Below are 16,072 nucleotides of genomic sequence, written 5' to 3' on the forward strand. Positions count from 1 at the left end.
TTGAAGTACGTGTAATCAAAGTATCCCTTAAAAACGAGAATAATAAAATCGGCTAACAGCAAAGCGGTTGAACTTCTTTGAAAGTTGTTTAAAGATCGAGGAAAGAGGTAAATACTTGACAGGAACGTTAAACTAAGGCAACCGAAGAGTTCAAGTATAATTCAACGTTCAATTTCGTAGAAAAGTCATTCGGTTGAATGTTTTCGAGATTTCGTTCGACAAGGAAAGAAGACGGAAAAGGCGCGATTGCCATCGACGTGCAGGTTAAGTGCTTTTAGCGACAAAAAAGCAAGACAGCCAACGGCGTAAAAGTCACGATGTTATCGCGCAAAGGTTGAGCAACGTTAGGGGTGGAAAGGTGAAGCATGAATATGCAACTAGCCACAACCGTTAAACACTTCCGTTGCACTTGACGCTTCTCGATGAATCGAACGCCACCAGCTACTCCATCTACTTCGAAACTGACCAAAGAAAACCAATAATTTTACTTTTCAAATCACTGTTATATTAATCATGTAATTTACGTTACTTCAACCTGTAATACTCTGATGATTTTCCTTTTCTCAAACACAATATCAACCCTTTTTAACAGAACTTTTTTCTGAAGTAGGTCAGGTCCCTTAGCTTTGTTAACAGTGTCAGGTGTTTAATATCTTGCATTTCGCAAGATTTCTCGAGAGAACTTCAGAATTTTATCACGGTAGAGGGCTTGGTCTACATTATTTAGGGGTCCAGACCACAGAAGACAACGTCTAAATGAAGCTTCCTAAACGAACCTACCAAAAGTGACACACCAGTGTAATTAATAAATCTGTCACAGTCTAAATCGTAACGATAAATCAATATCTCTAATGCGCCGGCAATTACCGGACGTTTCTCCAAACATTACCGGCTCACCGGGCCAGGATACGTGCAGTTACTTGCAACGACACTTGTAGACCGTGGAGAACGGCCGAAAGGATATATCGGGGAATTCGATAATTGTCGGGGAACGCGCGTGGCCAGGGTGCTCGCGTGCTACGTCCAACGGCGAACTTCACGGCTAATGAATTTACGACGAGGAGCAGCACTCCCGTGGACCACGGAGGGAATCAATAATGCGGTTAAATATTTCATGGATTTCGTGGAATGCGGCTGTGGTGTACGGTCACGTCGCACCCATCTGTCGCGATCGGGCCAACTTCAATCGTTAATGGGAACAAACGGCCACCGCCGGCTGCGAACAGTGCGGATGACGTAACGTGTTTATGCGGGGCCACCGGTGACGCCGCGACGTAACCCCCCGTCCCTGGTACACGGGGAAATTTACAAATTCCCCTTGAAAATCTGCCACTTCGATTCGCGGCCCGTGTCAAATCGAGCCTGATGTATGCGCAGATGCTGCCATGCCGTTGTACCTGCAGTACGCGCCTACGTGCCGAACCATCACCGATCCTTCCATCCAACGTCCAGAACGGATCGTATCCATCACACGGATTTGGGATTTTATAGATATTTCAACGTCTCCGCGTACCGATTGTACCAGCCGATCCGGGGGCTGAACGCGTTCCCTGACTAATATACCATCGGGGAAACGAACGATACGTTTGACATGTCCGATCACCTTCCATTTTAACGAAAATATCGTTTCGTGCTCTAAACGTCAGCTTCGAATGCTTTATGAAGAATTTTCTTTCACGTCCTGGAGCAATATTTGCTATCGAAAGATGGTGAATAAAAAAGAGGAAGAAAAAAGCGTTTTGAATGAAGACACTTTGAATACTTCTTCGTTGATTAAAATGAAATTTTTTGATGTAAGGTAAGAATTAGGGCGCTGTAAAATGTCGACGAAAATTGCAAAAAGGAGCGAGGGTAACTGCGAGAGTGTCTTGTTCGCGGGACACATAAAATATCAGCCGGAAGATTACCATCGTCCCCTGATCCTCCGCTGGTTCCTCCATATCCGCCTTCTGCTTCGCTAGTTTTTACCCGGGAATATATGCACCGACCGTCGCTTTGTTACTTCTCCCTTTTTTGCTCGCCTTCCTTTCGTCCAGCGGCTGCTGGCCCGCCAAACGACCCTTCTTCTACCTACACCTAAAACCCTCGAGTCTCTTCCTACCACCTGACCCAGCCCACCCACTCATATCGTTCCGTTCCCGGACACGAGTGCTGGCTGCAAGTTGCATTAGCGGCGTGGAATTATCAATGAACGCTCTCTCTGGCGTACATTTACTTCGCCACCTTATTTCTACGAGCCGGAGCGTGAATGCATTACGAGTTCCGGTGAATCAGTCTCGCGTGTACACACGTAAGATGCTTCCAGTGTGAAGGTAATTAGCCCTAGGAATGGTTGCATTGCACGAAATTCAATTTACATATTGAGTTAATTTAATAGAAAATTATTTATAGAATAATATTTGAGAGCTTCATTTAAGCTAATTGTCGAAGTGTATAATCGGTATCAGGGAAATTCAACTTTAAATAAAAAATACTTTCGATTTGCAAAATGAAGCAGAAATGAAAGTTAATTAAAAATAGTAACCGCAAGAGAGAACAAGAAAGGGCAATGGACGTGCTACTTTGCAGCAGCGCGAGCACATCTATTCGTATCCTGTCTGGGTTAGATATCGATTAATTCGTTGACTCGTATCCCTTGCCCATCCTCGTTTCCAACTGCCACGTGATTGACGTCTCATAATTTAGTTGTGCCGATTGATACGACATGCGAAGAGTTGTCAACCATCATTAAACGGGCTCAAGCTGGGTCACGAACCTGGAAAGCGCTTTAAATACCTTCAGCCGCTTTATCGTGTCAATTATGCGCTCAATTATCGATACTACACGCCTGAACCGTAAATACCATTCTCTTCGAAATAACTTCGGGACGATGTTCGATGCCTAACACCCTCCTTATAGATCATCCTCGTTTTACGAGCCATGAATTATCGGACGGTCGTATCTCAAAAACGCCAACGCGACGTAACGCGGACGAGTATATACGTCGAAAATTCTCTCGTAAAAAAGGACTGTCGTGGCGGTACGTCGTTAACGAGAAAGCGGTTAAGAGGGTTCGAGGTAGATGGTTATTATATCGTAGCCGAAGACGGAACGGCTAGCAAAGCAGAAACTACTCGCGACGCAAAGGGCTCTAATCTGAGGGCTTGATTTTCTTGGTCAACCCTCGAGGTGGGTGTATCTCAAAAAAAAAGCCCTTCAGTCGGCGGACCATTTATTCCACACCCTCCCCTTTCACCCTTTCGTCGACGTTACGCCACCCACGGTAGTTGGAACTACCCCTGGCCGAGCCAACACCGGCTTTTACTACTTTCATTACGTTTTATCGTCACTCGCCTCAAGAACCTCGCGCGTTCATTTTTTAATTCGCCGTGGATCGAGCAACGGCACACTCGCCTGCGACTATATTAAGCTCGTAATTCTTGCAAAGTGAAAGCCAGAAGAGTCATTGCCTCGCCTTTTAAGCTGCCTCCAATTTCCCTCCTTTCCCCCCGACTGAGTATGTACCTAGACACGATTAGCAGACGCCACCTTGAGGCAACCGTAAGTCAATTATTTTCCCGAGTTAGTCATTGTTCGTGCTACCGTCTAATCATTTCACTCGCTACTAAAGAATTTATGGCCTTCAAGGCTTCTGGGTATAAAGAGTGTCGAATAAAAAATTCTTTTCAAAGTTTCTTTAAGAAACTGAGGTCGTACTGAGATTAAATAAAAAATTTCAATTCCTGCGTTCTACTTTAGCTTTAAATCTAATATAATATTCGCTAAAGAGCTAAATTGAAGCTAGGTATCGATGAAACTGTGCTTCTCAGTTTCACAGGTATAGAAGAGGAAAAGCGGAGCCTCAAGTTTCCCAGGTTGTCGCGTTTCACGTGTCGTTTAGCTCGCCATGACAGGGCAACGGTGTAGTCAGGCAACCGGCAAACCACCTTTATTTCCCGTCGACATGGCACGCAGTAAAGTAAACCATTATTGGCTGGCAGCAAGCACAGTGTTAACGCGCCACGATATCTTCGCGTATGGTCAAGCGAGAACCGACGCGACGCGACGCGACGCCGACGACGGTACAAATCGAAGCGAAAGTAAGCTCGAACGGCGTGTGTAGGCGATATCGAGAAGCGAGAATGAGACGCGAGGTATTCCAATAAGTGGATTGACTCCAGCCTGCTCTGCAGCCACCCTTTTCTTCCGATAACGCCCTGGAACCAATGGCGGGTCCAGCGGGGGATCAATAGGGCAGAGGGAAAAAAAGAAAGCGAAAATCCCGATGGTGGAGTCGCAAGCGATTTTATACTTCTGCGAATCGTATTCACAGTTTATCAGGTTCGAAAGGTTTCGTAAAAAATTCAGCCGACCTTTTTCGGTTCAAATATCGTCAGGTACCTTTCTTAAATTCATTCTTTGATTTTATAGAAATATATAACATGTATAGATGTGAGTATTCATCAAAGAAATATTGAAGATTGAAATAAGTAATTCGTGATTTAATTTGTTTCTTGAAGTTTGTCTTTAATTTTTTGGAGCACCAATTTTGATTCGTGCAACGAGGCTAATCTCACCTTATTCGCGTTCGGTCGCGAATTAGGTTTTGCATGCCGAACCATCGGTCCCCGTGCCTCCTACACGTGTTATGCAAATTCGAAAATTATACGAAATAACAGAACACCGCTCCTGACACGTTCACGACAAGCCGAAGAAACGCTTTTTCACGCCCTTGTATCGGATATGCTAATGCAGAGAACACACGGTAGCCAACGAAAATTCAAGAAAAAGAATACGATCAAATAATTACTACATCGTACAATTTGAACTTCAATTCCAAAAATTCATTCAACAAAGACAATTCGTTTGAAATTTTCAACTTCCTCTCCCGCAACACGTGGCTTTTTGTCGCCGCACAGTATCGTCCTATCTCTCGGTTGAAATTCCCAGTCGAACGAAAGTCCTACGAAAAAATTCATTCGAGACCGTATCAATAATTTAGTTACGAAAGATGCGACACTGAAATTGAATTCTGCCGGCAGCGGCAAAAAGTGTGGAAACCGTTATTACCGTAAATTCGTTTTTTTCCCCCCCATTCACCGGACCTGATGCAATTTCGAAAACAAAATTTCACAATAACAGGGATGGGCGAGCGAGAATCCTGTGACGGTGTTGCGCATTTTACTCGAACGAAAAATTCAGAAGCAACGCTTCATTATTTTGGCCGTACCTCTGTTTGGTCAGCTTTGTTACACGGATTGACCGTAGCAATGAACGAGTAGGAGAAGCATTCGTTGCAGCCGAGTGTACATCAGTCAGAAGGGTACATCAGGGAAATGTTTGCACGTGTAAATTCGAGCTCGTCCTCTGGTATACGCTTTTTGATAGCGGCCGATCGTTCGCGCATTCCGTCGCTGTATTCTGCTAGGCCTGGCTGCCTGCTCGGCACTCGCAGTTGCGGTTGACGGCTCCACAATGCAGCCAAATGCGGCGCACGTTGCAATCTCCGCTGCAGTTGCACGAATTTTAGTATCTGCTCGGTCGGCTGAATATGCGTGCGACTCGACGAAGGAAAGAGAATCGTGCGATCTCGCGGAGATTGATCGTGGTGCATCCTACCCTCTCTGTGAAGCCGGGCTAAGCGTGTACAGGGTGGAAAGGGGGGAGGAAAAAGTTTGGCGAAGCGGAATCCTTGTTGCGCTCGGTGGATCCTAGCTCGAGCATCATTTTCATTAGAGAGGAGAAAAATTAATAGACGGTGTAATTAATATTCACCCGAGTACTTGCTAGCTTATCCTCCGTTTAAATGCTGTATCCTCTGCGCGTTATTTGAAATAATTTCTAATTTTTTCTAACTATTTCTAATCGAATGCAAATAAAAATAACAATATTGGTCTGTTTCAAATTCATCGAGCTAATTTGATCTTAATTTTTCTACATCACTATAAAAATTGTTCCATTCAAATTGCAGTGAATTAGAACAAAAATTTTCTTACAAAGAATTCAAATTTAATTTAAAAAACCTATTGATGGCAGTCACACTGGAAGTTGTATCGAGTATCATTTAACCATTCGATTTACTTATTTATAGTTAACCCATGGACTACACCATAACAGAGACGAAGTATTTACCCGAGAAACTGGAATATCAGTGCGGCAATAACGTGGTTACCGAAACCGGTGCAGTTAATACAACCCAGCACATAATTCGCCCAGTAAATGTCTATATGGGTCGCTATATAAATAGAATTTCGGGCCGAGCGTTCTCCGGCTCGAGTCACGAGAGTATGTTAAAGTTTGATAACCATCGATATCACCAAAATAAAACGAATAAGAATTTTTATAGAGAGCAAGGTCCGAACATCGTTCGAACGACGGTTAACTTATAGTTTCCGGCGAACGCTGAACGTATTCATTAACACTTTCGGGTGTCCGCTTCTAATCAATCGCACCAACGCGCTCCACACTGCTCTTGCAATTCAACGAAATGTACATGCGGTAACGTGTAACGCGGTTTCGAGCTGCGCCTGCGGTTTCGGGTGTTGAACAACAAATCCGATGGGACTCGCAGAGTGTTTCCAGCCAGGCCAACGAACTGCCTTCGAACTTTGTAATTTTATAATCGAACGTTTACTTCGAGCTCAGGAAGCAGTGAATTTGGCCACTAAGACTACGCACGATCAGTTGCTGTATCTCTAAAACTACAGTAGAGGCTCGCTAATTCCCTGCTATGTACTTTTCCCTTTTGCCTAGATAGCCAGCGATCGTATACTCGATAATTCCCAGCTTCTTAGAAGCGCCTTCCGGATTCTCAAACGCTGGGAATTATCGAGCGATTACTGTACACGTCGGGTTCTTAACGATATTCCACGTCAATTATCAAACAAAGGGGGCGGAAAGAAGCTCTCAAGTATAAGAAGTATCGGTTTAACTATGCGGATAATATGGTCGGCTCAATCCGTCCGAACTTAGAGGGTAATCCTGCAAAGAAATTTTCGATCGTTCGTTTCCCCTCTTAGGCTTATCGAAGACAAAGGCGGTCTCGTCAAAAAAGGAAAAGTAAAAAGGAATTCCATTAACGACGTATTTCTTCTCTCATTGTTCCGCTTCTCGATTGCTTCGGACTCGGCGAGGTTTTAATTAAAAGTTTCTCATTACTCCCGTTGTTTGGAGGCAAACCCGTCGCCGGGCTTTACGTTTCAGACAGTAACGAGCCCTGTTTACGATACTGTCCAACGGGGCAAAGTAGTTTCTCGCAGGAGCGTGGAGAGGCGAACAAAAATTCGCCATGCAACGGGCAACCCATTAACATCGGTCGCCTTCTAATAATCGTGCCTCCCTGACCCCTGTTGTCACTCGTAGAAAAACCGATGCAACGGAAGTGGATTAAATGTGGAAGGAAAAAGCACGCGACCCCGTTTAAGCTACGAACGAGGATACAAGAAGGAACGTTCGCGGATAAAAATGACTCCCGACGCGAAGAAAACTCCTCGTGAATTCTTACCCCTTACCCCCAACCCTCGACTTCTATCCTTTATCTCTCGTTCTGCCATTAATTTCCATCTTTTTCTTTCTTTTTTCTTCAATCCCCGTTGACATATTCGATTTGCATGCAGACAGAGCGAATTAACGTTCGTTTTCCTGTCGACTCGGAATGGAAACGATATTCCGTTGAAGGGGGCGGTTTCCGGCGTAGATTGGGTTCATTAGCGGGTGGACATCAATTTTTCCGGTAATCAGTAATAAAGCTCGGCTTTAAACGAACTGCCGCTACGAATGGCGGGAGCTGAGGGGAGAACGGCCGACGGTCGGTCTGTTAAATGAAACAAAGCCGTTACAACGAATGGGTATTCACCCACGGTACGATTCGGTGAGGGGTGGAGGCAAGCCGGGCGAGAGAGGTGGCTTCGAATTCAAATGGAACAGAGAGGCGAGACAAAGTTCGAGCGAGAAGGAGAACACGGGAGACGGTGCAGAGCGGTTGGTAAATTAAAATTGTTTCTCCATTCGGAATGGAAACAGTCCGACAGCGAGGCGGTTACCCGAACCGGAGACTTCTCCTTTTCCGTTATCGCCGTGGACCAAGCCTACCCTGTGCCCGTTCCGCATGAATACAACCGCGGCCCTTTAACATTCTGCTTATACCCGCTAACATATTTAAGGCGAGACCGCGATGAAAGGAACAAGTTACTTGATGAAAATTAACCCTGCTGTAACTTTCGCTCTCTTTCGATTCGTTTCATCGCAAACTTTTGATGTTTTTAAAACAATGGACCAAAATTGTTCCTTATTTCTGTTCATTCTACTATTCCCCGCCAGTTACATAAATCGCATTCAAATTTATCCGCAAACCGGCGACCGTATCTCTCTCAAAGAAACTAAATTTCCGGAACCGTCCGCCTTCTCTTAAAGTACAAAAAGCGAACACGCGTGTCTCTAACTCGTAATGCAGAAACTAAAGCCAACGGTTCGATTCAGTTCGAACGGCATCGAAAGAGCGAACGGGTAAGGCAGCCTTTCACGAATCGAAAGAAAGAAAGAATAGGGGAGCGCGGGTAAGAGAAAGAACGAAGGGACACGTATTACCAAGGCGAGTGTGTACATGCAACCCATAAACCCCTTTGCTTTATCCCAGCGCGGCCAAAGGTACACGCTTCTGTTCCGCGATCGTTAATTTCACTGGTGGAGAAATACCGAGGTCGTTTCTACAAAAACCGTAGGCGATCCGGCTTCCACTGAGCGTTCCTGGAGCTTTCCGCCAGGCTTGAATCAGGGAAAGGGAGAAGGACGAAGAGGAACGTATGTACTGTACGTGGTAGCGCGAGAAAAAGTAAGAGAAAGGGTGGGATCTGGGTTTGGGGTCTCGACGGCTCTGCTAACTTATTTTACGCTGATCTCGCCTCTCCATTCGATTCGCCAGATTACCATTGCCGCGGGAAAAAGCTTTTTTTTTCTTTCTTTCTTTCTTTTTTTTTTTTATTCCGTGCACAGACGACGAAACTTTTCGTGCGCCTCGACTTTGTCCGGGAAAATGTTACCTCGAAATCCTGGTGGGTCTGCGTCACGAACCACCGGGACCCACGGTCGCAATTACACCGAGCCTCAATGGCTTTCGGCTGTTTTTAATTCTGGAACGAGCGTGCAAAGTCGCATGCCACCGAATACGCGCGATTCTCGTCGGTACGTGATTACGCGCGCGTACTTTTCGTAACGGTGGCGGGAGGTTCGTTAAATTCCAGGGTCTCTTCGTCAATCTGCGAATTGTAATTACCGCGGCCCTTTTTTTTCTCTCGTCCCCACCACCCTCAGTACTCTCCCTTCCTCGATCCCTACGAAATTGCACTAATATTTAAAAACTTCTGTTTCAATCCCCTACCTCGCAGGTCATTAAAAACGTTTTCCAACGCCGGGCCACGTTCTTTCGCCGCAACAGACCCAGTGTTTGAGCAACACTGTTCCCCGTTGGTTCCTCGCTAACTTCGCTAATTATATTCGTAATTTTCTTGTTTCGCGGAACGCTACAATTACCGCGATTAATTGTTTCAACGCGGTGCACCGCTGTGCAGTTACGGTTACCAACGATCCCTTTTTTTCTTCCACCTTGCGGCACGCGTCGCGAATGCGTTACATTCGAAGGTTTCCGCGTTTCACTCGGCTGAAAAACACTGTGAACGCGTTCCCGCAATAAAACTCCCATCGACATTCAATCGGAGCACGGTTGTTCCGATTTGTTTTGTCGAGAAATTGGAATTCTACTTCTACAGCCTTCGTCGCGTGGTAAACTTCTTCAATTTAGTTATACATCGAAGATTCGTGGATGAAAAATAATTAATTTTTTAATTTTTTCTTTCCAGAATTTCAAGAGATTCAAGTTTCACGCATTTCAACGCCGTTTTGACGTTGATTTCATTTCGAAAAAAAGTATTTCTCCAATTTTTACAAGCTTTCAGATTCAAGCGTTTCGTAACGAAATGCAATATTTTATACCTTTTATATTATTCATCAAATTCAACAAATCCGAATTACGAATGAAATTATTTTAATATCGGTAGATGCATCGCGGTTTTTAAAATGAAACTGTTTTGTATAATGTATACAATATATACCATTAATGGAAGATGTTACGGTAAACACCTCTTTGCGAATGCAAAATTGCTAGAAACGTAGGGATACGTACTGTGCAGAAAGTGCGGAGACGTGGTCATTAAGATAAAGTGTTTCCGTGTAATTTGATTGCAAGCACCGCCCCAAATTGGCATGAAGCCACTGTGCGACATCTGCTTCGTTCTTTGCCTTTCTTCGGTTAAAGGATATTGAAAATAACTACCTTTCAGTTTTTTGCCCGCTCCCGTGTTTCATACTGACTACATTTATATTCACTTACCTGAAACAAACAAGAATAATTGCGTTATTAATGTGTTGTAACAGATACAAATATATTTTTAAATCGTTTTAAAATGCAAAACACATATTTATTTATAGAAAATTCAGCCATTCAGTGATTTTTTATAGTATGTCTGATTTATGATTTACTTATATCACTGAATATCTGACGAATTCTCACTTGAAGCTTAAATTTCAAAGCTTATCTTTTATAAATCAAAGAACAACGTAACATAAATTTAATTTAAAGTTAATACATTAATTTTATAAATTAATATTCAGTAAATGTTATAAAAATCTTATTAATTATCAATTACAGTTTGATCACCAAATTAAGCGAATTTCTTTTTAATAAAATAGTATGAGATTTCAATCAAATGGGTCAAGAACAATTTGCTGGAACCTTAATTATTCAAACACGAGACTAATGGAACGGAAAAACTGCATCGGAAGCACGAGGTAATTATCAGGACTATCAGGCGATACGTGTGAAAGGATTGTCTCGCGATAGTAACCTGCCACGAAATGACATTGTACTGCCTCTACGAGACGTCTTTCCTGGCAAAACGGGTTTACATATTCATGAGCAACGCCAGCGTGGCACCGGAAAAGTGTATTAATTCCATTCAACCCCTTTCGCCTCCTCTCTTTCACCCTTCGCCACTTTTCGATCTTTCCTCGTATCCCTGAATTTGACGTCGTGTTTATCACCGACCTTTTTCCCTTCACCGTTAACACAGCCATTTCTTTCAACCATATCAATTTACAAATACGAATTTCATATTTTTATCATCTTGTTTAAAATCCTTACATAATTTTTGAAACAAACAAATCCCGTTTTATCTATATTTAAAAATGATAAAATTTATACAATGGCCAGAAAAATGGGCCGTTTCATTAAATCTTTTGTTGGCACTGCACGATAGAAGCCATCTACAAAATTTGTAACAGGACATTGAACTCACCGTCCGTGTTCTACCGTCACGAATGGGGGTGGTTGAAATCGTAGTAACCACGTGAAAAAGAACGAAATGACTTTTGGACGCACTTTGTCGTCATTAGCAGAATACCAGCGATACGCGCCACTGCACGTGTCCGATCGATCTTTCTATCTCTTTGCCGTTTTATCTGACGGTGAAACGGGACGGGGAGTAGCCGCGTAGAAAAATTGCATGTAACGAATCGTGGCGCCTGTTACGATCGCGTTTCCGATCACGTTTCCGCGGTATTGAATCATCCAATTAGTGTCGTCGCGGGACCGAGAAATACACGGATGACACCAGATGGTCCCTACGTGAGAACGGGAGTGTCAATATGTCTTCAAAGATAGAAACGGTCATGCATGCATCGATACGTCTATGAAAGAACTGATAGATTTTCTTCCATTTAAATTCAATTTCACATTTAAACAGCAATAAAATCCTGCAGTATTTCATTTTTTCAATTACCTTTAGTTCGAAGTTTTTACAACAGGTGTTTGTAATTACTGCAGTGCTTTTTAATTGGTTATTCAACAAGTAAATATTCCTTTCGAATAAATTTTGCCGCAATTCAAACTACTTCTCGCACGTTTCACCGTCCTGTTCAACAAGACTGCTATACTCGTGCAGCCTGATTCAGCTGGATCGTAGGATAAATCTCGATTCCTCAACGGGTCGTGAATACCCTGTGATTCCCCAGAATTTGAATTCTCGTGCGCAAGTCAGTTAACCCGTAGCAGATTTTTCCGGATTAAGGAGGAAACGGGGAAACTCGTCTGTAGGCGAATCATGCGACGAAACGCGGGGGCCGCGCCGCGAACGTGTGTCCATGCTAAATCACGTTGGAACGGTGGCCAGAATTATGGTGAGGAAAGAAAGGAGAGACGGAAAAACAGGCAGATCCTACTTTCTACTACCTTGCCGGAAAAATATTATTACCGGACGTCTTGCCAAAAATTTCTGCAATGCGGTTACCATTAACCCTACAAAAAACGCTTACTGTCGTTAAATAATTCTACAAACTAGCTGAAAATTTAGAAATCCTTTCAATCTGTGCTTCGAAGATGGCACCTGTAATAAATAAGCCCGGCTATAAATCGAGCAACGAAGAAGGGGTTTGCTGATAGGTCAGCGAGGAGGGAGGGAATAGTTCCCTATCGTATAAAATATTCGCCAATTCATTTCGGCTAGCACACATAATTAAAGCGCCATGTGTGCAGGAGGTCCGCCATAAATCTCCGGGATCAGCAATAACGCCGGAGACTTGGCCGTAGCCGTCGCTGGCGCGGATGATGGTGATGGTGATGGGAATGGTGGTGGTGGTAGCGATGGGGTGGTAAGGGGTGCCTACAATTCGTCGGCTGGTCCGGTGAAGAACGGTCTGGCATCAAGTCGCGAGAAATTATGTGAATGTTCCCGCCCTACACCAAGACGGGAATTCGGAAGGAGAAAGGGCCAGGAACCTATGGACTGGGCCCGAGGTGCCTAGACTTGGCTGGGCTCTCCACTTTGCACGCCGTACGTATTCAAACCGATTTGCGAGGATTCGCCCGACAAAAAGTCACGAGAGGAGGACCTGGGATTTACATTGGTAATGCGTACGCTTCGAAAGAGAGGACGGTGAGAGTAGCTCTGGCGGAATGGCTAAAATGGTAGTGGCATACGGGAAGGTTGATGCACAGCCACCGATTTCATTCTCTTTTACTTACTCCTGAATTAAATTCGATTTTATATCTAATCAATGATTGTTCAATTAAAGAAAAGAAAAATTGAAACAGCTGTCATGAAACATAGAATAATGCAATTCAAATTGAAAATACTAAATTGTAAATTGTTCTATTATACCTTCACCTAATTATAACATGGATTCTATTTTGCTGTACTTTTATGTCACGAAACCGTGTCAAAGTTATCATACTTCAAAATCTGCTATTTGATATACAGTAACTTAATAAGAGGGTATGGAAATGATGGTGTATCAGTATCATTCCATGTAAGTGCAATATCATTGAGGTTATCGCGTGTCAGATGACCAAAGGTCGGACAGGGAGGACGTTCCCGATTGGTGTCTTAGAGCCATGATTATACAGCAACATCGAGCTCGTTTATCATTCCGGCTATGCTTCGTGGCAGGCAACGCGATCTGTCTCTTCGTGGTAAGATAGCCAAACCCTTATACGAGAGGGGGGGGGAGTAGGGGGGTTGGTCGGAGCGTAGCCGCATCTGGACTGCCTCCAAGAGACCAAGACACCCTAGAATCCTCCTGGCTCGGTCCAGATCCCCTCGACTTCATAAATTCCACACGGTCCCCACCTTAAGCCAGAACCACGTAACTGTTTCTAACCAATTATTATAAATAAAATGTGGCCAGCCGTAATGACAAACGGCAGAAGCGAGCTCTTCGCATGGTATACCGAGCTTCTCGCCACTGGGCTCGGAGCCATCTACCCTTCCAAGTTATACCAGCCGAAGGATTACATCGCTCTTCTCTTTCTCCTCTATTTTCCTCGATAGAACGGCCGATAGAGTCTTCATACGAAATCTATGAGATCGGAAGTTCTGATTCGCCAGAGATATGAGACATAACTGTGCAATTTCTAAGCTGATTTCGATAAAATTTCCCGCTCCAAATCGATTTAAATTAATCTTCGTGTGGTAGCGGGGAGAATGTTATGGACATAAATGGCAAAGTAACAAGAATAGAATAAAAGTTTATTTATGAAGACACGATTTCTCTGTATACCCATTTCTACAGTCGTACAATCATTTTCTATAGAATTTTTGCATGCCTGAATAAATAATTTTATCGAAACTAATTCAAATGTATAATTAAATATATCATTCATCTATCTTTAATTTTAAACTATGCGTATATTCAATACCCATTCTTTCCTTGATTTTCAAGCAAAGGCAGAGGGTTTTCAATGGTAAAAATTGTACGCGACAGCTGTGTCGCGATTAAAGGAGAGGCGTGAAACTGTTGGCAAACGGCAAACGATAAATAAGTCCACGCAGCTCTGTATCGCGATTAAAGCTACATTACACTTGTCAAGACGTTCATGGTTGTTTACAGTCGAAAAGCAGATGTCTCGTTCTGGCAAAGTTTGCTGGCACTCGACACCGATATAAGTATCCCTTTATCGGTCGTTAAGCGAACTGAAAGTTACCCTCACCCTGAGTTTCGCTTGGGGAAAATCAGCGAAGATCCTGGTAAAAGTGATGGGCGTTTGTACACGCGAAGGGGATTAACAAGTTGACGTAACCCATCGTCCACAACTGTGTAGAGCAAGCTTTCTCTCAAAAAATGTGACAATGAAGAAAATCGTTATCATTTGAGTGCTTCCGAATAGAAATTTCAATGCAGAAAGTACCATTCAGCAAAATTTGGTACCCTGTTCAATGCATTCTAGCACCTGTTGTATCTTTAACACGTTCAGTTAAGTTCCCAGTTTTAAGACCTCGATAAAATTTTCGATTTTCAGTTATGTGCCCGAGGTGAACCTCAGGTGCCCACTGTTATTTTATTTCTACTGTTTCCAATCCAAATAGCAGTCTTCTAATCTTCAAACATCGTTCAGGTTATATTTTATAAATACTAAATAGAAATACCAAATTTTATTAAAGATTCTCAAAGAATACTATTTGGCTTGAAATTGGCTTGAGTACATTAAACAAAGTTTCATAATTAAATATTTTAGGGTATAAAATAATTTACAAGATCGACCCCCCATTATTTTATCTCAATAAAAAAACAAAATGTCTCGATTGTAAACTGTACTCTAGAGTAGTTTATCTTTCACATCTTTCAATGTAAACCTCGCACGCACGCGAGCCTTAATGGATGGCGCGTACATAAAGACGTTAAAATCCCTTTGAGGGAAATGCACTCTCGACGAGACTCTCGGCTTCCTGCTGAGAGTCCGCTCGACACATCGTGTACTCATCGCAGAATCGTGCCTCGTACAAACGTCTTACCCTATGGCACGTCATTCGGTTTACAGCAATTTCCTCTATGAAGTTTCGTAAGGATCGGAATAGCTCCGAAATGTTTGCGCAACAAATCAGAAGTCGGCGAGCGTGTCCTGCGCTAGACTGTCGTACAAACTGTGAGCAAAGTTAACTGAAACTCCTACTCTCTCGTAAGATTTTCCAGCTCGATCTACGAAACCCATCGAGCGTCGTCGCTGGTATATACCTTCGCATCGCGACGACGAAGCCACGGCAAGGAAATTGGATTTTCTTAATATTGCACCGCGACCAGAGGCGCGGCCAGAATTTATGTCGAAGATAGTCCCCGGTACCGGTGATATATCGAATTTTCCATGAGAACCTAGTAAACCGTCCATGATACAGCCTAGGAATAGAAGGGCGTATTACCCCCGAAGAATATTGCCAGTTATACGGTTCGATAATGCGAACGAGCTACTTCGAGGCAAGTTTTCTTTCACGACCTAATGTTTTATGCGTCTGTCAGAAATACTTTTGACTCCCCTGGGAATTATGGCGTACCCGGGGTCGAACGATATTCCTCGTCGTCTCCGAAACCGCACGAGGCTTGCGGTTATTTTTACGGGCCATCGTAGCCCGGATATTAAACAGAGACGAAGTCGAATTCTACTACGACTATGTAGTCGAAAGTGAACCGAAGAGAAATGTTTAAACGTTGATGAAATTTCGGATGAACTGTAGACCATGAAATTCTTGGCAAGACGAGATTGTATAAGTTAACA

The 16,072-nt window shown here is 43.4% G+C and overlaps 1 protein-coding gene across 2 annotated transcripts in view; it reads right to left on the minus strand.

Moving 5' to 3' along the window:
• LOC114883124 (CUGBP Elav-like family member 4) overlaps positions 1-16,072 on the minus strand; it is a 398,832-nt gene that overhangs the window by 350,252 nt on the left and 32,508 nt on the right. The window lies entirely within an intron of this gene.

This window comes from Osmia bicornis, chromosome 9 (genome assembly GCF_907164935.1).
Source record: "Osmia bicornis bicornis chromosome 9, iOsmBic2.1, whole genome shotgun sequence".
In the NCBI taxonomy this organism is placed as follows: domain Eukaryota; kingdom Metazoa; phylum Arthropoda; class Insecta; order Hymenoptera; family Megachilidae; genus Osmia; species Osmia bicornis.